The sequence below is a fragment of the Octodon degus genome, unplaced genomic scaffold (assembly GCF_000260255.1).
Source record: "Octodon degus isolate 3935 unplaced genomic scaffold, OctDeg1.0 scaffold00151, whole genome shotgun sequence".
Lineage (NCBI taxonomy): Eukaryota > Metazoa > Chordata > Mammalia > Rodentia > Octodontidae > Octodon > Octodon degus.
This window is the reverse complement of record NW_004524727.1, coordinates 6,305,441-6,329,128: the sequence shown is the minus strand read 5'-3', so window position 1 is coordinate 6,329,128 and position 23,688 is coordinate 6,305,441. Positions and strand designations below refer to the sequence as shown.

At 49.7% G+C, this 23,688-nt stretch overlaps 1 pseudogene; it reads right to left on the bottom strand.

The window, feature by feature from the left end:
• Positions 1-17,681: 17,681 nt before the first annotated feature.
• Positions 17,682-17,933, bottom strand: LOC101566757 (annotated as a pseudogene).
• Between the last annotated feature and the right edge of the window lie 5,755 nt (positions 17,934-23,688).

Below are 23,688 nucleotides of genomic sequence, written 5' to 3'. Positions count from 1 at the left end.
TCTCTGGCAAGATGTTCTGCTCCTGAATCAGCTGGGTGGGTCTTGCCTCTAGCCTCTTTGCAGGGAGTTCTGCTGAAGGGTTCCGTGCTGGGCCTGCGCTCTGGGTCTATTCAGGATCCCGCGGCCTGGGTCGTCTCACTCACTCGCCAGGCCTGCACTCTGGGTCTATTCAGGATCCGAGGGTCCCAGGTCGTCTCACTCGCCGGGCCTGCGCTCTGGGTCTGTTCAGGATCCGGAAGCTACTTCCTTTATTTTTAATAGTTTATCTTATTAGTTTACAAAAAAAAACCAGAAATCCAAGTTTAAGAATTTAATAAGAAAATGCATATCTGCTTAGAATAGCAAATGCCTCTCTTCACACAGAAGCTTGTATGTGGGCAGGTAAAATACTACCGCCAGCAACACTGTGTTCTCCTCGCCCAAGCATGTGTGGCATCTGACGGGGCTGTGTGCGGTGGGGCGAGGCCAGGCGGCTGTGCCCGCCCTCCCCTAGTGTGCCGCGGCCGCCTGCTTGCTCTGCTCAAGGCCCACACAGAGTCTAGCGCAGCATCACCCCACACCGCATCATCATGCTAAAAGTGGTGTCACACAGCTTGGACCCCAACTCTCAACAGGTTGAGGCAGAAGGATTACAAGTTGGACCCCCACCTGAGCAACTGAATGATATACTGTGAACCTGTCTCAAAATAAAACATAAAAAAGGGCAGAAAATTTAGCTTAGGGTGAAGGCCCCAGGTTCAGGCCCCAGCACCAAAATTAATAATGAAATAAAATCAACTGTAGCCTTAAAGCCGGAGGAAATGATCTGTTCAAACTGCTCTTCAGAGAGTCTTCATGCTAAGAGATACACGTCTTATTAAGAAAACAATCACCAGAGAGATCTGCTGTCTAGAAGGATCCCAGTAGCGATCTGAACTGAGCACTGCTTCCAACAGTCTAGCACTTCGAGTCATTTTACTCTGACCTGAAATGATTAGTGCTAAGCAGTTCTGACATTTCCCAGCTGCTCAGGCAAAGCAGGTAGCACCGGCGGGGCCCAGCAGCGGTGTCCGCAGTCATTCGCAGGCGCCGCGGGCAGCGCCCAGAACAGAGGGGGGTGGGCTGAGGTGCAGCTGCCGCTCGCTCGGCTAGTAGGCCCACTGGAGGCAGATTGGGTCCAGATAAACACGGCATTCATGCTGGCCATCTGTCCTCGGGTCAGCAGGGACAGAAACTCAAAATCATTATCTCTGATGAACGCGCAGACAATGACAGTCTTGTGTGCACGGAGAGTCATCATGCAGGAGTAGGGCGGCCTGGCGCTGGGCAGCAGCTCGCGTGCACTCATGGGGGGCGGGGGGGGGGCACCTCCCTCCAGGGCTCTGGCCTGGACGAGCTTGCACAAAGCTGCTCGTGCCCTTTACAGGAAGAGCTCAGGGGTCTTTCCAGATCACAAGCCCTTCCCAGTCCTGGCTTGCTCCACTCTCTCAGGAGAAGGCTGTGTGAGCTCTTCCCTCCCTCCTGTCAGCATCTGCACTGAGCCACACCCTGGTCTTTTGGAAGTGGAAGGTTGCTGTCCCAGACACACACCCTTTGCTAAAATGGAAATTCCAAAATCTCTGGCTCATCTCCATGGCTTTCCAAGTGAATTCACAAGTTATGTCTATCTGTAGTATACATAAAAATTAAAACAAACTGCTACTTCCAATAAACAAGCATTTACTGTATCTACTAGATGCAAAGAAGACCTAGAAATGAAGAGAAGTCTTCCTGGCTTAAGAACTTTTTAGCTTAATACAGAAGGCAAATTCAACGTAAATTACTGTAAAGGAAATGAAATATAAATGGGCCAGGCATGGTGGTGTGTGCCTCTAAGCCTGGCACTGGGGAGGCCGATTCCACAATGGCTGTGCCGGTTAGCATTCCCACTTACAGTGCAGAAGAAGGGCTCTGTCAGGCAGCCGCACCAGCATTTGTTAGTGGTTGACTTCTTGACAATGGCCATTCTTTCTGGGGTGAGATGAAATCTCAATGTTTTAATTTGCATTGCTTAAGTGGTCAGTGATGTTGAACAATTTTTTTGTGCATCTATCAGCCATTTGCACTCCATCTGAGATTCTTCCCCTTTTCTTGACTTGCCAGCTTGAAACTAATTGAGATAAAGAGTGAAGAACACGTGAAAGACACCTGGTGGCCCCACCCCTGGGTGGCTTCGGGAAGGGAATGGTCACAGGGAAGACCTAGCAAGCAGGATTAGAAGGTTGGGATTGGTAGTGCCAATCCAGCCTCTGGGGAGAGGAAAGGGTTGAAAGTTGAGCTGACCGCCAGAGCCAGGTGGTGCAGCCCATCCTGGCTGCTGTACAGCAAAGCCCTATAGAAGACAGCAAAGCTACCTGCCTTGTAGACTGCCCTCTCTTCCTGTTCTTCTGTGTCTTTGTTACAGCTTTTGTTGGTAAAGTCAGACTCAGGTGTTTTCCCAAGTTCTGTACACAACTCCAGCAAACTAACTGACCCAAAACAAGAGATAGAATGTCAAACTTTGATTGGGCAAAAGCTGCAGAAGCCCAAATTGTGCCTGATGTTGGCAGTAGAGACTGCCTACTGTGTGGGACTGGGTCTTCCACCTGGAAGGTCGGAAGCCATGTCCGGGGAGAGCATCTCAGGTGTACTGAGCCAAAGAAAGCCACACTGGTGACACCTGGAGCACCTGCTGCAGGATAGGACTGCTGGCTCAGTAATGTGGGGAAAACCACACCTTGGCCACAGAAGAGCTTTGCACTGTAGTCGATGCCACAAGAAACTGATTCTGTTATTCCTTTTATCTCTAAGTCATAAATGAAGGAATATCCGGGTGTGGTGGTGCTCAAATGGAATCCAGCACTCAAGAGGCTGAGTTCAAGACCAGTCTGGGGTACATAGTGAAACCCTGTGTCAAAAACCTGATAAATAATTCAATGAACAAACACGAATATGATTGAAACACAGAATACAAATCCACATGCTATAGAGAATGGAAATCTCCATTGATGATGGGTTTACTCAAGTAGCTGAACAAAAGTAGGGCTAACAAACATAATGATTTATATTCAAAGCCTGGAGTCTAGGGATAGAAGTCCACTCATCCATAGTTCCTGGCACATTGTAACTGAGCCCTATCGTAGCATGACACAGAGTCATTCTATTTGAGCAAAGTCTGGGGACATTTTTAGGAAGCCAATCAGAACATTTCATAGCAAATTGAATAAAATACTTGCCTGTAGAAAAGTAATGAAATATAGTGCTAAGAGTAGACAAAAAAAAAAGGAAAGCCAAAAGAGTATGAGAGTATGACACAATTATTTTTTTGTTGTTGTTATTCAGAACTGGGGATTGAACTCCGGCCCTTGTGTTTCCCAGGCAAGCACTTACTCTGCTGAGCCATCTCCCCGGCTAAGTTACATTTTCATAGCACACAAACAAGTTCCATGACACTGTTGCTGAGGAGCCCTAAGCCACCCACAAAGTTTACCACAGACGCTGTGTGGGGCTGGTGGTGGCTAAGGGTCTTCCTCGGGCAGCCAGTGCTGGTGGAAGGCCCCACCCAGCAGCCTGCAGTGGGGATTAGCAATCAAGGTCAGCCAACAGAAGCAGTGAGCTGGCGCTGGGCGCCACAGCCTCACCACATATTTGTCACCAGAAAACGGGTACAGGCAACTGCTTACTTCACGTTGGTGGGCTTGTCTGATAGCTCAGTTGTTTAAATCGCCACTTGCGCAAATGCAGTCAGGCATATAGAACTGCAGTTTGATTCCCAGCTCTAGAAGCTGCACCAGACCCGCCCTTATTGCAGCCTGAAGTAGCCAGAATAAATAAATAAATAAATAAATAAATAAATAAATAAATAAATAAAAACATCCTACTTCACGTTGGTAATGACTGACTGGGCCGCAGAAAAGCCATGTGTGCCCAGGAAGGGCGCAGTCACACAAGGAATAGAGGGTGTGCTGCACAGCCAGCCCCCTGGCCAGCCATCCCTCCTCCACAGCACACTGCCCATCATGTCTCCTGACCACAGTGGGCCTCTCCCAGAACCACAGAAACTGATTCTACTTTCACACTCATGAAGAACCTCTACTGGAAGGTGCTCTCATTCATGTTTTGAAACAAGTGATCTGATTAAAACACTTCTTCAAGGAGCCGGGGAGATGGCTCAGTGGAATAAGTGCTTCCCCGGCAAGCACAAGGGCTGGAGTTCAATCCCTGGTTCCACAAAAAAAAAAAAAAAAAAAAAAAAAAAAAAAACACTTCTTCAGACAGACAATTCAGGTCAAGATTATTAGTGTTATTCCAGATCGCTACCTGTGAGTTAGAGTTAGAAACAGCATGGCATCTTGAACCTATCATGAGACTAAGACATCTTGCTTTGTAACGAAGCTGCATTTTGGTATATCAAACTTCATGACTTTTTAGTGATTTTCTTTACCTGTCTGAAAAAGAAACCAATGCTATGATATTTTGAAAACTACATCTTAATGTGATAACAATGGAATAAATGGGCTGGCCAAATAGCTCAAAGGATTAAAGTGCCTGCAAGCAGGCGCAGGGGCCAGGCACGGAGGCCATGGGTTCAACCCCTGGGCCTATAGTGCCCCCCCCCAGGTGCACTGAGATGGTAATTGAGGCTGGGCATGGTGACGCGTGCCTGTAATCCCAGCTCTTGGGAGGCTGTAAACAGGTAGATCACTACGAGTCCAATCTAGTAGTGAGACCCTGAACACCCTGTAGACCCTTCCCTAAAATACAAAAAAAAAAAAAAAAAAAAGGAATAAATATCTTTCCAAGCAAAATACTATCAAAGAACTGTTTAAAAAAACAACAACTTTGCAAGTGAAAGCACTGAACCTACCCAAAGCGTCGATCTGCCTGGCATGAAAAGGGATGGCCAGCAATTCACCACTCATCATTGCTGCTTGTTCTGCCTTGAGGCCAGTTGCCAGGGCAACACCTGTTAGAGAGAGAAGCCTGCGTGTATCCTTTGTACTCAGCACAGAGCTCATACACAAATAGTCACTCGAGAAAAGAACATTACTCAGTGAGGGTTTTCACATCTAATATTATATGGTGTCAGTGGCTCAGAATGAAGTGTTCTGTGAGCCCTGCCTCAAACTACCCTGCAGCCCTGACTTCCCTCCAACACCCTAAGTTGTTTTCCAGGTTGAGTATCTTTTGGGGCCCTGCATGGGACCATCAGGGACTGTTCCCCTAAGCATCTTCCCAGGGCTGACATCCTAGGACATTCAGTGTCTCTCAGAACTGGCATCTCCTCCATGTCAGATACACTACAGACCACAATAAATTTTTATTTATATGTTCTTACTGTGGCAGGTTCTCTGGGTTTTTGTCCTTAGTTCTAGTCTCTCTGGGTTTGAGAGGATGGACAAGAAGGCTACCTTGACAAATTGGATTTATTTCCTTGTAATCACTGAACTCTTCTCAAAATGTTAGGAATCTGCCTCATAACCTGTTCTGAATTCCGCAGCTAAATGACACCGATCTTTTAGCTTTGTCTCTCAGAATGTCTCATGTTGCAGATGGTGAACAGCAAGATATAACTGATGGTCTCCACTTTGGGTGGATCTAACCCTGGGTAACTTTGGGCAGGTTATAACAGAGGCTCCAGAATAGAATCTCCAGGATCCTGTAAGTCTCCAGAACAATCACGGTGCCTGTCTGCTTCCCTCAGGCTGATTCCAATGGCCAAGTCTGGAAAAGCATGTGGGTTCCACCCTCTAGAGAGGTAGTGGGTGGTTGAAGGAAGAAGCTGAGGCATGCACCTAAAACATAGACAGATGTCTCGGGTGCATCTCAAAGAATTATGCACATCTTGGAGTGGGGAGGGGAGTGTAGTTTACTTTCTCTAGGGAACCTCTCAGCTGGAACTTCCATAATGAGACACAAGTCCTGCTCCACTCAACTTCCTCGGGGCAACAGGATCTGATCCTTTCAATCCATATTTAAAGTATGTTGATGATTTGTTGTCATTTCCAAAATAGGAGACTCAGCACATTTAGAACTGTGCACCGTGGCCCAACAGCTGTGGGCTCTGAACACAGAGCTGAACATGGCCCTATCTGGCTTATGCCACAGCCTTGGTCCCCGGCATCAGTCATCAGATGAGACTGAGCCACTTAGCAAGCTGAGCTCATATCTTCCCCTCCCCAGTGGTGCTGTGCTCCCCAAGCCAGCAGAGTCCAGGCTCAGGGGAAGAGCCAGTTCTGAGAGGTTCCCCACCCCCAAATTTTTCCATCCTTTCTCCTGATGCATAGTAGCAAGGGCCCAGCAGTTGTCACTGCTTCAACACTGGCAGGTGGCCCTGCACCACACAGATGGGCAGCCCATCCCACATATACCTATGTTAGATTTTTCTTGTTCTTGTGGCCAATTATCACAACCTGGCTTTAAGACACAGATTTGTGGGCTCATGTTCTGCTGTCTGTCTCTCTGGGTGTTATGGTTTGTGTCTAGTTATCTCCCCAAAACCTCATGCAGTCATGGGACGGAGACCTCTAGCATTTGACACTAACTCATGATCCACTGGATTACCAGTCTTAGTACTGTTGGGATTGTGGGTGTGAGTGCTACACCCAGCCTGGGGCAGATAGCTTGAAAGTAACATAAGAGAGACAGAGAGAGAGACTTGCTCTCTGTTGCCATTGCTGCTGCTACTCCTCCATTTTGCTCTCTTGCTCTTTGCCGCCACCATGAAAGATTGCTCTCTGCCTTGGAGCCAGCTGAGTATGGACTGAAACCTCCAGTAACTGTGAGCTAAATAAACCTTTCCTTCCTTCATTTTGGGTGTCAGGTGTTTGTCCCAGCAATGAGAAAAGAGTGACGGAGACACTGGGCAAGGCGGAATGTTGTCAGGCTTTGAAGATCCTGTCACTGGCTCTCTTCTAGCATCATGGTTGTACTCCTAGCCACACATGTCCCACCTTTGCCTGTGACCCACCGCATGCTGCTGTCACTGCTGAGGGCCTCTAGATTGGACGGGGAAGACCCGGAAGGCTGAGGGTAACCTCTCCTCTCAAGAGCCTTACCCTATCCCAGCTGCCACGTTCTTGCCAGTGAGGCAGCATAATCATAGAACTCTGGTGCCCATGTGTGGCCATTAGACACAGCCATCCTGTACCCCAGTGGGGTATGAGGAAGTTCTGGTCATGTACCTTTGGGTTTTCCTATATAATTAAAATGTGAAGGGTGAATCTCATACTCTGGGCAAGGGATCCTCTTGTCCATCTGCCCTTCTTTCAACTGTGAGTCCTGGAGCCAAGCCCAGGGCTTAGTGCTCTTCATGTCTGGTGTTCAAGTATGTTCCATGATGGTGCTGGCGAACCTATGGCATGGCACCGCAGCAGGGTGGTTGTCATCATTGAAAACTCAAAGGTCCGCCATGACTGGTCTAAGACCACCATGTATGAGATGCTCACTTTTACTAGGATCTGGAGCCCTCCAAAGTCATTCAGGGAGACATTCCAAGACTGACCAGGGAGTGGCCCACAAGATCTTTATTCCAAGCATGTAGTACAATTCGATTGACTTAATTTCAGATACTGTGTTTGGCTCTGGCATCAGAGCCGCTCCACAAGCTGCTAGCTGGGACCATGTTTCAACTCTTCAGCTTCCTCTCCTTCTTGCACCAAATGAGAAGGGAGCACAGTTAAAATCATTGAAGCATGGTCTCTTCTAAAACGCCTGCTCCTGCAGGAAGCAAATTCACCATGGTGGGAACGGAGACACTGTGCCTTTTTCTCTCCAAGGTACCAATGCTGTCTATCTGTGGCAAAGCATAGCAGCCCTGGCCTGGCTCTATGAGGCTGTCTAGAGGGCAGTGTGGCTCCTATGAGTGCTCAAAACTGAGCATGGTGGTGTGCACCTGTGACCCCGTCGACTGGGAGGCTAAGGTAGGAGGCTCCCAAATTCAAGGCCAGGCTGAGCAACTTGCAGTTTAGCAAGGCCTTATCTCAAACTACAAAAGACTGGGGATAGAGTTCAGCATGAAGGCCCACATTCCATGCCCAGTGCCACCAGCAGAGGTGCAGGGCAGGGCTCAGGGCACCCGGCAGCGCATCCCAGGCAGCATGCCTCAGCACTGGGTCTGTCTGTCTGTCTGTCCTGCACCCTGTGGTCCTGGACTGTGCAACATGAAGAGCCAGGCCCCTGCTGAGCCCTGCACATGAATGCAGCCCCTTCTGCTTCCTCACCACCTGAGACCAGGCTGGGACTAGAAATGAATGAAAAGGGCTGCTGAAGAGCAGTTCTGAGCCATGCGCCGTACCCCTCACCGGAGCTCTCCAGGTGCCCCTGGGTCCTGCCTGCAGCACAGTGGCTCCAGAATGAAGCCCCACAAAGCCATGCCCCTCCTGCAACAGACTTAGCTTTCCTCTCTGCCAGTGTTCTCTTCTCCACTGCAGGGCCATATGTCTCTCTGTGGCAGCCACTTGGCAGCCTCTGCTGGGCCACAGGGTCTTCTTAGCCCAAATTTGATGAACATACACTTCTGTCTGCTCAGCTTTGAACCATCTGCCCATGTGGCACTGAGTCTTAGCCTGGACTCACAGGATGCTGAAGGACCACCAACGAAGGCTCCAGGATAAGTCACCAATGAGGGCCAGGAAAGACTCAGCTAGGTGCACAGCCTGGGCCTGGGACCAGAGCAGTCACCACAAGACACTGCATTTCCCGAAAAATAAGACCTTGTGGAAAACAATCAGCCTTGCAAACTAGAGATCCAAAGTGCCTGCCTCAGTTGGCCTATCCTTCCTTACAGAGCAGCCACAGAGCTGGAGAGACGAAGCAGGGGCAGGGCAGGCCTTCTGGGCCAGCGTTTTGGTCTCTAGTTTTCAAGGCTAGATATTACCTACGGAGAAAGGGGGTGGTGTAAAGCAGCACTTCTCAAACAAGTGACACTGACACAGACGTCGGAGACCCACGGGAGCAAGGCTGTCCTGTCTAGGGCCTGGACCACACAGAGAACCTCTTGCTTAAGGGATGCTTGGAAACAGAATTCCCTGGGGAGGCAGAACCTGTCCCTGCTCTGTGCCCTACCACAGGGCACAAGCACTGCTAAGGCGTCCAGCCCTGAATAGCCACCGTGGTGTCTCATTCCCTCTTAGATCAGGCAGTCAGAGGCCCATGTGGGACCCCAGGGCCTGCTCTCATGGGGGTCTGCAGGTGCAGCGTGGCAGACGGAACCAGACCGCCCCAGCAGCACTGGACCCTCAGGACAGCGTTTCCTGCCTTCCACCCAGCCCCGGGCTCCCCAGGAGAAACTTGGAGGTGCTTCTTCCTCGTGGGGAGGTAGGAAGTGGGGCGAGATGAGCAATTCCCCAAAACAACTTTGGCAGCACAGGATTTCGGCAGAGATGTCAGACGGTGACATCAATCCGCCCAAATTGCTTTTGAAGACGGGAGAACCCCAACTCCAGATCTCGTAATTCTTCTTTAATTGTGAAGGAACTAATTAAATCTGGAGCCTCTCTGTTAACTGCATTTTATGATGTTCGTTTCACTACTGGACAAGCTACATCAGGCACTGGTGGACGCACTTGAGGCTCCTGGCTCCTGACAAAAGCCCTTAATGATATCTTCAAGGAGCTCAGCGCCTGCACTACTGAATTCCAAGCGTTTTCCAACTGCTCCGCCGGTTCCGGCAGTGCCGAGAGCTGGCAGTCTCCCCCTCTGTGCAGCCGTTTGTTCACTTAGCATCTTGCTTCCTTGAGGGATGAATCTAGCCACGGGGCTGCAGAGTCACAGATGCAGTGCCGTGTAGCTGGACCCTGTTATGATTCTCCTAAGTTATCTGGGCATCTTTTATCATAACTGAGGTGAAGCTCATTCTGAGCACCCATGTTCTGCCCAGGACTTATGGTGTCTGTCTGCAGCCAGGCCAGCGTGCCACCCCGAGCCAGCCTGCTGCAAGGATACCCAGTGCCCCCACTCCTGCTGCACCCTGACACTGAGCCTCTCATACAGGAAAAAAATGTGTGAGAGCCAGCACTGGGAAAGAAGCAGAGCTTCGGAGAAGGCGCAGCGTCCACTCTAGAGTCAAGGCATAGAGTGAGCTCAGAGGTCTCACAACGCCTCTGTCCGGCTCTGCTCACAGAAGACACCAGGGTAAGGATCCAAACAGCAGCCAGCTCACGTGGCCTGAAAGCTGAGTGCCACCTCTGCACCAGGTACACACACACACAGCAAGCCCCAGTGGACTCAGAGCCACATTACCAGCTTGTCTACACAGACAGCCAGGTTCAGCCGCAGGAGCAAGAAGGGACTGCCCTGGGCACCCTGCAGCCAGCCGACTGTCCTGGTGTGGGTAGCTGAGCCAGGCCAGGGTCTCAGGGGGACTCCATGCTCCCTCCAAAGGAGAAGCCCAAAGCACACAGTGGGTCAGGGGCTCTTCTCTCTTTGTCCCAACCAAAGCAAAGCCGAAGTGCAGGCTCAAAATTATATCACAGTTCAAGGAGCCTCTGAAACTCAGCCACACACAAAGATTCCTGAAGACAACAAACTGCACCAGAAAAGTAAAAATAGAAAAGAAACAGAAGGAAGAAGGGAAGTGAGGGGGAGGGGAGGGAGGAGAGAGAAGGAGGGAGGTGGGAAGTGAAACGGGGAGAGGGAGAAGAAGACTGGAGGGTGAGCGCACGGGAAGAGAAGCAGGAAAGCATGCTCACACCCCTGTCCATCTACCCTTGCTTCCTAATGGTTCCAGCCTCCTCTGTCAGGTTCCTCATCCCTGCAGCTGGGTGGCAGTTTCAGGGATCATGGTGTGAGCTGGGCACTGGGAAGACCTCAGCACCTCTCTATGGATGAAGCCAGCAGAGCTGCAGCTGACCACAGCCCTGGATGCAGCTTGGAAGGCAGGTATCCATAGCCAGAGATGGGGCCGTCCCATTTCCAGGCCCACAGCAGTGCCAGAGGAAGGCAGAAGCCCCTTCTCAAAAGGTAGTGCTGTGCCTTAAGACAAGCCATCCAGGAGGGCATGGCCACCAGTCCAGAGTGAGCTATAAGGCTCTGGGCAGGGGAGGGTGCCGGGAGGTGACAGGCAACCAGCACAGTGGAGCCAGAGCCTCATATGCATTGCAGGAGAAGCCCAGGTGGTAAACTGAGGCCCAGAGAGGGAAAGAGATATGCCCAGCCCAGTACAGGCCAAGAGGCAGAACCATGTCTGCCCGCTCCACATGTTGCTCCAAGGCCACCTGCTTTTGGCAAATCTGCCCTAAGAGAATACATTTCCACAGAGAGAAACTGCTGGTCCAGGGTAGTCCACACATGCACCAGGTGGCAGTGAGAGCTTGACTCCTAAAGAGTGTTGGCATATGCTACAGGCACTCCCTTGACATTTCGTGTGCCTTGTATGCACGGCAACTTAGCTGGGTTTCCTGTCACCGACACAACACCTGGCACCCACAGCATTAGGGAGGAGAGGTTTATTGGACACATGATTGCAGGGGCCTCAGGACACAGTTGGCTCCAGGGCTGGAATGCCATGGCAGAAGGACGTAGTGGAGCACAGGTGCTTAGTTCACGAAGGCCAGAAAGAAGTGGCGGGGGGAGAACAGGGGCAAGCGTGCACTCTCTCAGGTCACACCCAGTGACCTCCTCCAGCCAGGCCCTGCCTCCTGCAGCATGGTCAGCCCTGATCTCCCCCATGATGGATCTGCTGACAAGTGCAGCGCCTGTGATCCACCACCTTCCAGATTCCCCATCTCTGAGCACAGGAGGCTTCAGGGGACCCTGTAGTCTCAACACTAGCAGCAGACATTATAGACACCACAGCTTGTGGACCTAGGTCAAAGGAAGGCTGGCAGGCACATATCACACCAAGCAAAAGCCAACTGCATCCCTCTCCTTGTCCCTCGTCCCTCAGAATGCTCCTCAGGTGTACAGTGGCAACATAACTGAGGTCATCAGCTGGGATTCTGCAAGTTGTCCACTGTGTGCCAAGCACCCTCTCCAGCCCTGAAGGCAGAGGCCTCCAGAACCAGCCTGTGACCACCCAGATCTTTGTTTTGTGATGAATGCTCGTCTTGATGCATGCTCTTAAAACCTCTGAAGGTGTCCTCACTGCAGGCTGTAGCATGGTAGCTTTGAGGACAAGTAGAAAGAGTTTATGCACATCCAATCTGGGACTTAGCGTTACCTTGGGCAAGAATTCACCCTGTCTCAGCCTCCATTTCTCCACTTGCTGAAGCAGGAATAACACAGCCTTGACATGATGAGCAGATGAGACAGCGCATGGAAAACGATTAGCCTGGGGCTGCTGTGTTTGTGCTTCCAAGCTGAGTGTGGCCAGGATCAGCCTGCACAGGCGCGACCCTGGACAGAACCCTGGCCCTGGGTGAATCTGCTTTTCACAGGTCGTGTTTCCCATCTGTGAAGTAAGTGGGCTGGCTGGCATATCACTAACGACTTTCTTCCCTGAAACCCCACGAGTCTCTTATGCTCCAGCCTTTTCAAGTCTGTGACCACACAGAAAAACCCTCTTTCACATGCCTTCTTAAACCCACATTTATGCACAACACCATGGGCAAAACCACAGCCGTGGAGTTGATGAAGTTGCCTGTGTTGAAGGTCTGGTGCACGACACACAAAGATGCAAGTCCCAGCAACAAGTTCCAGGGCGTGCGTGCCGGAGCCATGCTGCCCTGTCATCCAGTCTCACTGACTCTCGACACCCAACTTTTTCACCCTAAAGTGCCCGAGAGAAGCTCCAGCAGCACCGTCCCAAGCACCCAGATTCACCAGCTGTGTGGTTTCAGTTCACGCACTGTGCTTCCCACATTGCGGTCAATACTTTATATTGTCTGCCTTTCAACAGAATCCAAGTGGCCAAAACCACACACATGCAACTGGAGACAGAGCTAGGAAGAGGACTTTTCTTCATTTTCTGTCTTGTTAAATCGCATTAATACCTCCCTGGGAAAGAAGCTGGGAGTTACCCTGGACTCCTCATGCTGAGACTCGCTGGATACCAGGAATAAGCGTCACAAATGCCACCTCCTGCTAAGACCCTGCTCGGCACCTCCTGTACTCAGGTTTATGCAGCTGAGTTGGCTGGCTGTTCTCCTCTGGCTTAGTAGGTGTCTGGGTGTGAATAACTGTGGCACCCCAATGCTCATACTTGCCTGTTACTGCGCATCTCCCCCCAGTGGTTCCCAAACCCCAACTATGCCAGGGGCGGCCGGAGGCCAGGTCTGGGACGGCTGGGAGTCTGCACCTCCAACCTTGTGCCAGCAGCAACTGACCTCCAGGGACCTGGCTGCCTTAGTGTACAAAACTGAGCCCTCAGCCTGCGTGGGACTGCTGGCACGGAGGCGCTCTGGTAATTGCTCCCTGCATTTCTTCATGTTTGCCACACATGGGGTGTCGCTGGCTACCAAAGCCAAACACCCCAGCTGCAGATGTAGAGGTGCGAAGAAGCCCAGCAGGAGACAGAGCCAGCAGCCTTGGGAGATGAGTGGCTGATCAGGTGGGAGTCGTGGCGCACCGGCCCACACCCAGCCGTGGCTGGCAGGCACCACAGCTGGAGGCCTGCTCCAGACAGACACCATCCAAAGCGCCTCATCCCCAGCCCTCCCTCCGTGCAGCAAAGAGAAGCAGTCAGTGTGGGACTTAAGTCAAACGTAAACACGGCCTGAAACAGAGTGGGCTGGAAATGAGCCCAGTGGAAAGGTAGTTTAAGGTTATGAAATCTAGCTTGGAAACCACATGTTGTCTGAACTTGTAAACATCAAAGAGCCAGACTTGGAGAACTGCAATAATATAATAGTAATTAATAATAATAGAGTCATACCCTCCCCACTGTTACTCCAAGGTACAAAATCATAAAAAAAATACTAAGATGTGATGGGCTTATTAAGTCATTTATGCGGTGCCTGGCTGAGGAAGATCTGCTCCACTCGCAGGGTCTGAAAATCCTTCTGCTCCAGGAGGACTCACAGGAGCCCAAGGGGCCGTGTGGCTCAGAGGGAGCGACCTCAGGAGCACCCTGCTAACCCGCTGCGTTCTGGCCTCGCTTTCTCCTGCTGTTGGAGTTGTGGGCTGCTGGCAGAAGCTGCAGCCCAGTCCCACCTTGTCAGGGAAAAAGCAGCACTGAGCTTCCTCTCCTGGCCACAGTGAGCTGAACCTCCTAGGGCTACCTGGGGCAGTGATGACCCCAGTGCCCCCTGCCCCACAGCAGCGATGGGAGTACTGGGCAGCTGCTGAAACTTAAAAACTTGACAACAGTAGATCACACTCTGCCATGAGTCCTCAGAACTGCCTCCTTGCTTCCAGTGCCCTCGTCCCATCACTTGTACCACTTTTTCCAGCAGCCCTGGAATCCTCTCTCCTGAGGGTCTTTCCAGGCGAGATGAAAATATGGTGACTGCTGCTGTCCCGCACCCCCCCATGGAAAGGAACCTGACAAAAACATGATGCTGTGTCCTTGTCCACCTTAGTTGCTGGATGGGGCACCATGGCTCTTCCCCAAAGTCAAAGTAACCAGGAAAGTGAGACGTTTTAAATCCATTCAGGATATTGAGGCAGCTAGGATAGTGCAGCTGAAGACCCTCAGGAAAGAGAACTCCAGAGCTGCTGCAGGAAGCAGCACAGATGATGGGATGAGCATGCTCAGAGAGAGGGGGAAGTATTTGAGAGGGATTTGTGGTGATGAGTCTTTTATTGTCACAGTGTTTTTCAATTTAAACATTTCCTGTATCAGTTCATCATAGCCTTACTTCTGGGCAGGCCACTCAGCTGAGAGGGGTTGCTTGTGCTGACCATCCCTGCAGAACTAACTAGGATTTACCTAAACCATTCTCTGACGTGTGTGTGTGTGTGTGTGTGTGTGTGCGCGCGCGCGCGCGTGTGTGTGTGTATGCCTGCTTTTTACCAGGGCTCAGGACAAAAACAATTTGAGAATGTAGTAAGTTGTTCTTGTATAATTAGTATGATGACAGTATTCAAATCAGTCTTTTGAGGTGAACTTTCAAAAATGGGGCAAAACTTATTTTCTCTTTGTCTATCTTTGGGGCCAGGGAGATGGCTCAGTGGAATAAGTGCTTCCCTAGCAAGTACAAAGGTCTGAGTTCAATCCCTGGTTCCGGGAAAAAAAAAATATGGTTCTTTGTCTATCTTTGGAATAGCTTTGTTCCTGCCCTCCAAACACAAAGTGACAAAAATGTTACTCAATGCCGTTTTGAACTAAAACCCTTTTTACAGTATTTGTTGGGACTGGCTATGTTTTCTGCTTTCAGAGCACATCTAGTCTCTTTTGTTTCCTTCCCAGAGATAAAATAAACTCTTGAGCCCTTTATTCCAATGCACAAGGGACGGCCATCTTATACCTCTGTCTTTGTGGCAGTCTGGGACCAGCCCCTGATGACAGGATGTTAGGGTGTCCACTCTCGGGTGAACTCTAGTTTCTTTTAGAGCAGTGCTATCCAGTGTGAGAGTCAATAGCCACAGCCGGGTGCCTTGTGCACTCCTGTAAGCCCAGTGCTTGGGAGGCTGAGGCAGAAGGATCGAAAGTTCAGGCCTAGCCTGGGCAACTTAGTGACAGGGAGACCCTGCTCAAAATGAAAAACCAGAAGAAGGGACTGAGGACAGAACTGAGTGTGAAAGCTCTGGGCTCCATCCCAGACCCCTACTGTAAAAACCCTCTCTCCTTTCATTCTCTGCTTGGTAAACAGAGCTACTTCTGCTGCCCCAGCCTGGCAGAGCACACACAGGACACTTGCTTCAGTCAAGGAATGACTCAGAGCTGGACTCCAGCCCCGGCACTGGAGCGATGCGAGCCGCAACCCATGAGTGTACGGAACAGCTCTCTCCCCTTGTTCTCAGATCCACCCTATCTCCTCCTCGAATGAGTCTGCACCACCGGTCTGCTCTGGCCTGCACAAGTCCAGCCTGTCTCTGTGTGGGTGGCCCCACCTTCAGACACAGTCCCACTGTCCCAGGGGTCATGGCTGGATTGGGTCCAAATCACATCTGGAAAGTGTGATGGGTACAGTGCCAGCGATGGGGTTCACAAGTTTAACCTTGAAATTCCTCTGGAACACTCATGTGAGAAAGTGGAAAGACTGCCTACAGGGACCAGAGTCCCAGGACGTGGGACACTATGCAGTGCATCAGACCTTCTGGTCCCCACCTAGTCAGTAACAGTGAGGATGTGCATGAGCCTATGAAAGTGTTGGCTCTGTGGTGAGTCTGTATAACCTAAATACTCAATAAAATTGTCCTTGCTGGGCCCAGGGAGACAGCTCAGTGGCATAAGCGCCTGCCTAGCAAATGCAAGGTCCTGAATTCAATCCCCAATAAAAAAAAATTGTCCTCATTCAGTGTTTCTCTTTAGGAACATGTTAATTCACGGTGATGGAATAAAACAGTGAGTCACTTTTTAAGACACTAAAGACTACATCTCTTAAAAGTAACTACTTAATTAATCTTACTATTGTTTATATTACTTCAATAGCCCTGTGTTATCCAAGCAAGGTGTTTGGAGTCACATGTGAAAAGTGGCCTACAGATGGCTCCCACTTTCAGATTGAAGAAATAAACATTTTCTAGGTCCAGGTTAGATTTCTAATCATGAAAGTTTGTCTTGATCCACATTTTCCCACGCACACCAAAGCAGCCCGGGGTAGTGAGCAAGACACACCTTCTCCAGAGTCAGGCAATCTTGGCTTGGACACTTCCAGGAAAGGGTTAAATTCAGGGACCACTAGGGGAGCATCCAGCCTATGGCTGGCTGCGGCCAGTGCTCTATCCCAGCATCTCTGTGTGAATCCTAGCTGAGGGCCTGCTCTTCCAGGCCCTAGCATCACGGGAAGAGGCTCAGAGTTGGGCTTCTCCTGTCCCGCCTGGCCTACAGGGCGTGCTGACCATGTCTTTGAACTTCACAGCTTCCTGGTCCACAAAACACCCACCTGGGCATCCTCAAGCACCTTCCACTGTAGCAAATGGCAGAGCAGGACACACATGGGAGAATCAAGCCTGAACTGCTCCTAGCCTTGCCTGTCCTGGAAGAGTTCCGCCCAGAGCAAGACCACAGGGCCCGGCCTCTCAGCTGCTGAGCTGGACCTGGCATGCATTCCCCACCTGTCCTGCTTACTTCCCTAGGGGTGAGTGGTTTCCCATACGGAACAGGGGGACTGGGGCCATGGTGGGAACCAGTGAAGCGAAGAGTGAAAGCTAGCAGGCACCTGAGCCACAGCGAGGGGCAGGTGGCATGTCCTGCACAGGAGCTGAGGGGAGCTGAGGCCTGAGTCCTCATGGGCCAGGCAAGTGGTGGCTTGACATGGCAGAGAGGGCATTCAGTGGGAAGGCAGGAGACCCGGAGAAGCTGTGCACACAGCTGTCTGGCTGGGGTCATTGGCACCTCTGAGACTCCTATCGCTTATGTGCTGGGTTCCCTGGGAAGGCTGCAAGGCACACGGAGACTGGCAAAGAGGCCTTCTTTTCCTTTTTATGCACTGAAAATTAAGCCCTGGGCCCTAGTACTGAGTTATATCCTCAGTCCTTTTTTATTTTTTAATTTTTTTTTTCGTAAAGACTGCTTTATCGGTGACAAATAATACAAGTCGATAAATATTGATCCCCAACGAAAAGCTCAGTTATTTATCATATTCCTGATCCAGAGAGCCAACTGGAGCCGAGCCACGTAATCACTGAATTGCCTGAAATCACTCCGGCTTCTTGGGAAACAATGCCATAGCCAGCTGGTATATGGCATACACCGATCCACCCACTGCGAGAATCATAGTGGCTGTATACAGGAGGGCCTCAGCTACCCCACCCTTTAGATGCACTGGGATTCCATTGTCCTCCTGAAAAAGCTTCTGTTTCTGTAGAACTTTATTTTCAAACGGCCTGCGTGCAGCAGTGCTGATAGTCCGCTGAGAAGGCTGCCGGAGAGTCAGCAGACTCCGCAGCATCTTGCCGGTTACAGCGCGCCAGCCGGGATGCCCGACCACCAGAAACAGAAGCCACCGGGGCCGGAACCCTTGGATTTTTATTTTAAAACAGTGTCTAAGACACTAAACTGCCCAAACTGGGCTCAAACTTTTGATCCTCCTGCTTCAGCCTCTCAGATTGCTAGGATTATTAACACACATTACTGTGCTTGACTGAAGCCACACATATTTTAAAATCTGCTGCTTGAAAACTACAGTTCATTTTTACGACTCAATCCCCAAGGACCTCAGTGCTGAGAGCTGCTGAGGACACCTGCCTTCCCCATCAGGATGCCCTGAGACTGTCCCATGGTCCCCGAGGGATAGCTTGGCCCCATTTGCCCTCTTGGGCCTCGCCAGAACCTCAGGCTGTGCTCCAACTGACTCTGAAGGGCTGTGCACACCCTGAGACCCAGGAGCACCCTGCATCCCCCACTCTCCTTCCTGGATCTTGTTCCCTCATTGATTGTCAAACACACCGCCCTTGCTGTGGCCACTCACCTGAATCCTGCTGGCCCATTTCTGGACTGGTTTCCCACTGTCTCAGGCCAGGGTCCAGCTCTTCCAGGACCATGGCCCAACTCCCAGCCTCATCCGCCAAGGCCACCCCAACTCCCTCCAGCCACCAGGAGCTTCTATAGCTCCCACCTCCTGGCCCAAGCAGAGCCCCTTGGATCCCGCAGCACCTGCCCCCACTGTGTCCACACAGTACCTGGTCCCTTGGTCAGTCATTTCTGCACCCGCCTGAGGGTGTGAAGTCTGCAGTCCTTGCAAGTGCAAGACCTGGAGCAGAGAGTCATTGACAAGAGTGTGAGGGAAGGAAAGGCAGGAGAGAGAAGGAAAGAGGAGAAAGGAGGAAAAAAAAAAAAGAAGAGACAGAGAATGGAAAGCAACTATAAGCCACAAAGATCAGCAAGGACTGGGCTGTGCAGTGTGCGCTTGAGGAGTCTCCATGTTCCTCCTGCTTGGCAGGTGGGACATGCCCTTCCCTCCCTACCATCAGTACCATGCCCCAGTCCCACTTCTGCTTGGAAACTGGACCCCTGCAGGATTTGGCCTCACTGAGCGGGATTCATGCCCTGAGCACGGCCCCCATTCAGAAGTGAACGCCGGAACCGGACAACAGCCAGGTGATGACCACAGAACGGCAGCACCTGGAGCCTGTGGCAGCCAATGTCCACCTCAAGTCGCAGTCACAGGGAGCCCTGGCGCTGGCAAGCCTCTGGGGCAAGTCCTGGGGATGCCACTCCTCTTGGCCCTACTATTAAAAGCTCTTTCCCACCTGTTCCCTGGCACACACACATCCACATCTCCCTGAGAGCTGCAGAAGGCACTATCTCCCCAACGCCATTTCCTCCAACACCTGGAGTCCTTATCTTTGGGCAGGACATTCAAGGATGCCTGGTACAGGGAAATCCATCTGCTGAGCTGTTGGAGGAACCTGGGCTCACACCAAGCACCAGCAGTCACTGGAGGGACAATCAATTGCTCCAAGACTCAATTTCCCTGAGAGGAACACAGATTAAGGAGGGAGTGTTAATAAGGCCCTTTCTCTGAGTTGCTGTCACAACTGGCTTTGGAAAAGACCTCTGCATTGTAGGCGCTTAACCAAACATAGCTAATGTGAGACTAAACATTTAAATAGCTTGAATTAAACTTAAATAATTTTAAATAACAAACAAACCCCAAAGAATAAAATGTAATTACAAAGAAGTTTGAAAGTTTCTTCCCATAAGAGGAAGCTATAAAAACTAAAGCACCCTGACAGCTTCCCTGCAACTCTTGACTACTAGGTTACCATCTTCTGGATCTTCACCCTTGGCTCTCATGCAGTCGTCCCAGCCTCAGTTCTGTGACAGGCAGGATTGTCAGTTGATTAGCTTGGGAGCCGCCCAAGGGTGGGTAGAGGCCTCTCCTGGTGTGTCTAGGGGTTATGGAGGGTCACCCTGGGTCTCTGTCTTGTCCCTGCCCTTGCTATCTGGCGCTGTCCCCTGCTGTGCTTTCCAACTGCCAAGAGCTGAGCAGCTTTACTCCCCGCACAGTTTCACTGTGATGCGTCTCTTGCCTGGGAGCAGCCGGCCAGGGCTGGATCCCCTGAACTGTGTACAAATTCATTTTCCTCCCTTTTTGGTGGGTGTTTGACTGGTCAGTTTGGTGTTTTGGTTTGTTTTGTTTTGTTTTGAGACAGAATTTTACTGTGTAGCCCAGGATGGCCTCAAGTTGACAGCAATTCTGCATCAGCCTCATGAATGCTGGAAGTACAGACAAGGGCCACCACAATGGGCTTCTGCCTCTCCTCCTTTTTTATTTTTTATATTTTTTTATCTTTTTTTTTTGGTAGGACAATTTCAATAATTAACACATTGCATACATTCTTCCTAGTGGTTAATTGCTGTACAAGATGCAGACATGATATCCTATTTACAAACACTATTACAACAAATCCCTCTATTCATTAAGAGAATGTAACTATATATCTATCCTAACCATTTTCAATACACAGATACAAAATGGACATTCATCTGTATACCCCTTTTTTTGTTTAGTTCTGTTATTTAAATATTATGGGTGTGTTAACTCAGCAAAATATTCTAAAAGAGTCGAGTAGTCCATAATACTATTGGGTCTTCTGCTTGACTGGCAATGTCAGAAATTGTTGACCTGAATCCCCTACAGCTCAACATAACAGCATGGCTTTACTTCTTATATTTCATTTTCATACTTTTCTGCTGGATGGTTAAGACCAAGATAAAGCAAGACCTATGCAACAAGAGTTGTAGCTTTTGGGTCTGATAAGGTTAGTGAAATCCCCTCAGGATTTATCCTGAGATTCTGTACCTCAGCTTGTAGATCTTTTGTCAGTGTCAGCCATGTGGATGAGTCACAGTCATTGCTTGGCCAATGTGCTCTCTGTGAAAGCCTGAGAGAATGTTTTCTTTCCATGTGACTCTCTTTAGGCACACTCTACATCATTGATCACTTTCCTCTTTGGCCCCATAATCTCCCTGATCAGAAAATTTGGTACACGATGGAGTTACATGACGTTACAGTACAAGTTCTCATATATCCTGAATCTTAACTGCCCTTGGAAGGCTAGGGTTAAAATGTTGGCTTTCCTTGTGGCCCTCCTTTTTCTCTAATTTTGGTCTGCAAACTTAGGTTATTAACCCTCCAGAAGAGAAGTTTGTTGTTATTACAGTACAACCTAGGCTGTTAAGCTTAAGCTCACTATCGTCTGAATATCAAACATCTTAGGCATAACATGGAACAGGTATTTTTCAACAAATATTGATATGTTGAACTTTAAGTCCCTACAGAATATGATGAGAAAACATTTAAAAATTAGAATATATTTTAAAAATAGGCATAAAAAACTATATAATTCTTTTTGGGGGTTTTTTGTGGGGTTTTTTTGTTTTTGTTTTTTTCTTGTGGAACTCAGGCCTTTGTGCTTGCCAGGCAAACACTTATTCTACTGAACCATTTCCCCAGACCCCTAGAATTATATAATTCTTATGTTTACACGTAAGTCCAAAAATCTAACCATATACAACCTTGAAGAAGGACAGTCCCACAACATTCCTTTTCCTGTCTCCTGCCTTCATTCATCAACCCCTTCTTTTTGAAAAATCATCTACCCGAGAGACAGCACAGCAGCAACTGGCATGTCATGACAAGCAGCCCGTATTCAGAAGACCAGAATGACAGGTGCTCCAAGCATGAACCTACTATTATAAATTGCCATCTTCAGTGCAGTTGCTTAGTTCACAGGTGTCAGTATATATAGTTAATCAGGGTGAAAATCTTTCCAATTAACTGCTAGATTCAAAAATCTTCTGAAGGATTTTTTTTTTCTGGCTTCCTCAGAATGCCTTCAGGGCAGGTTGGCTGACTTGGGTTGTGGGGATCGAACCACAGCAACCTGAGCCTGACTGCTCTGTTGAAGTAGCCACTTAAGGAACTGAGCTAAGGGGTAGGACCCTCCCCACCCCGCCTCTCCTCCTTTAAGTGGAGGGTGTCAGGCATTTTGTTCCAGCAACAAAAAAGCAGACTAGCACACTCTTATGAAGGAGAAGCTTGATTTAGCTTATAGTTCAGGAGATTGAGTCTATGGCTGTCTGGTTTGCAGGCAAAAACATTACAGTAGAAGGGTACAATAGAAGAAAGCATCTCACCTCCCAGCAGCTGAGTAGAGAGCAGAGATGAAGAGAGAGGAGCTGGAGCCAAGAATGTGCACTTCCAGGCCACGCCCCAGTGACATCCTCCAGCCAAGCCCCGCCTCCTGCAGCTCATTCCTTCAGCATCCAGGAGGGATCTGCTGATGAGCACAGTACCCATGAGCCATCAGCTTCCTAACACCCCGCCTCTGAACATGGGAGGCTCTGTGGGGGCATTGTAGATCGAGACCATGACAAGACCCTTTTACTTCCTTGCATATAAATCTATGGGTATGCACATATATAGTCCTTGAATAAATGTATATGTGATAGGTATTTGATTTTAAAATAATATCCAGAGCTCTAGTAAATCACAACAGACCAGAGGTTAAGGATACATAACAGGTGTAGAAAGATCAAAAATAAAAGGTCAACAGGAAAGAACAGGGTGAGTCTTTGGAAGCCTGAGAAAGGTTTTCCCACTCCCTCCCTCACCAGCTTGCACACAGCTCTTCTCTCTACCCAGCAAGAAGTGTGCAGGACATCTATCTGCCAGCAACCAGTCAGCTCCATCGCAGACACCAGCCATGTGCTCTGGCCTAACTTAGTTCTGGAACTCTCTCCCTGAACATGGTGTTAGATCCCATGGCTGAGGGCTCATTGCCACAGGACTTGACCCAACTTCAGGTGCCAGTCACATCCCATGCTGTCTTGTCTGGGCTACTGACCAGCAGGCTAAAAGTTCAGCTTCCCATGAGCCCCTTCTTGAGTTCTGTTAATTTGCTAAAGGGATTCACCAGCCTCAAAGAAATACTTGCTTACACCTACTGGTTTGTGATAAAGTACACTGCTGTAGGTCCAAAGACAGAGTACCCACTCTAGCAAGGGCCAGGCATAGAGAAGAGGACATTCATTTCAGTGCACTAGCCAGGCACATGCCCTTTAGAAATTTTGTACAGAGCCCAGGTTGGGGGAGTTCTCCAGACCCCATCCTTGGGTTTTCATAAAGGCTTTCTTGAACATCTATTCCACATTGCATGTCTAGTTCATCTCTATTGCATGCCTGTTTCAAATGGCTACAGAGAGATACCTGTGATCATTTTAACCTTTAATTCTTTCTCTCCTCAGAGGTTGGAGGCTATGACTCAAAGATTCAACTATTCAATCCTGCTCTGATCTTTCCAGTGGCCATCTGCCACCATGAGGGACAACACCCACCAACCAGTTTGCTGATTGGCACACCAAAAGGATACATAGCATTCTGGGGATTCTACAGATTCCAGAAGGAAAGCAGACCAAGTGTACATTTTGCAGTTTCCCAGGCATTTAACTACCAAGGAAGATGCTGACATGCAACTGAGGGAGAAAAAACACCAGCCAGGCAGGCAGTGCAGCTCAAGCCACTCAGCACAGGGCTGGGTACACCTGGGCAGGAAGGCATCTCATGAGAACACAAAGCCGTGTCCTCAGTCACCAGGTCTGGCCCCATGTGACTTCTTGCTCTTCCCCAGAGTCACAATGACAGTGAAAGAGAAATATTTTGGTCCATTCAGGACATCAAGGCAGCCAGAACAGCACAG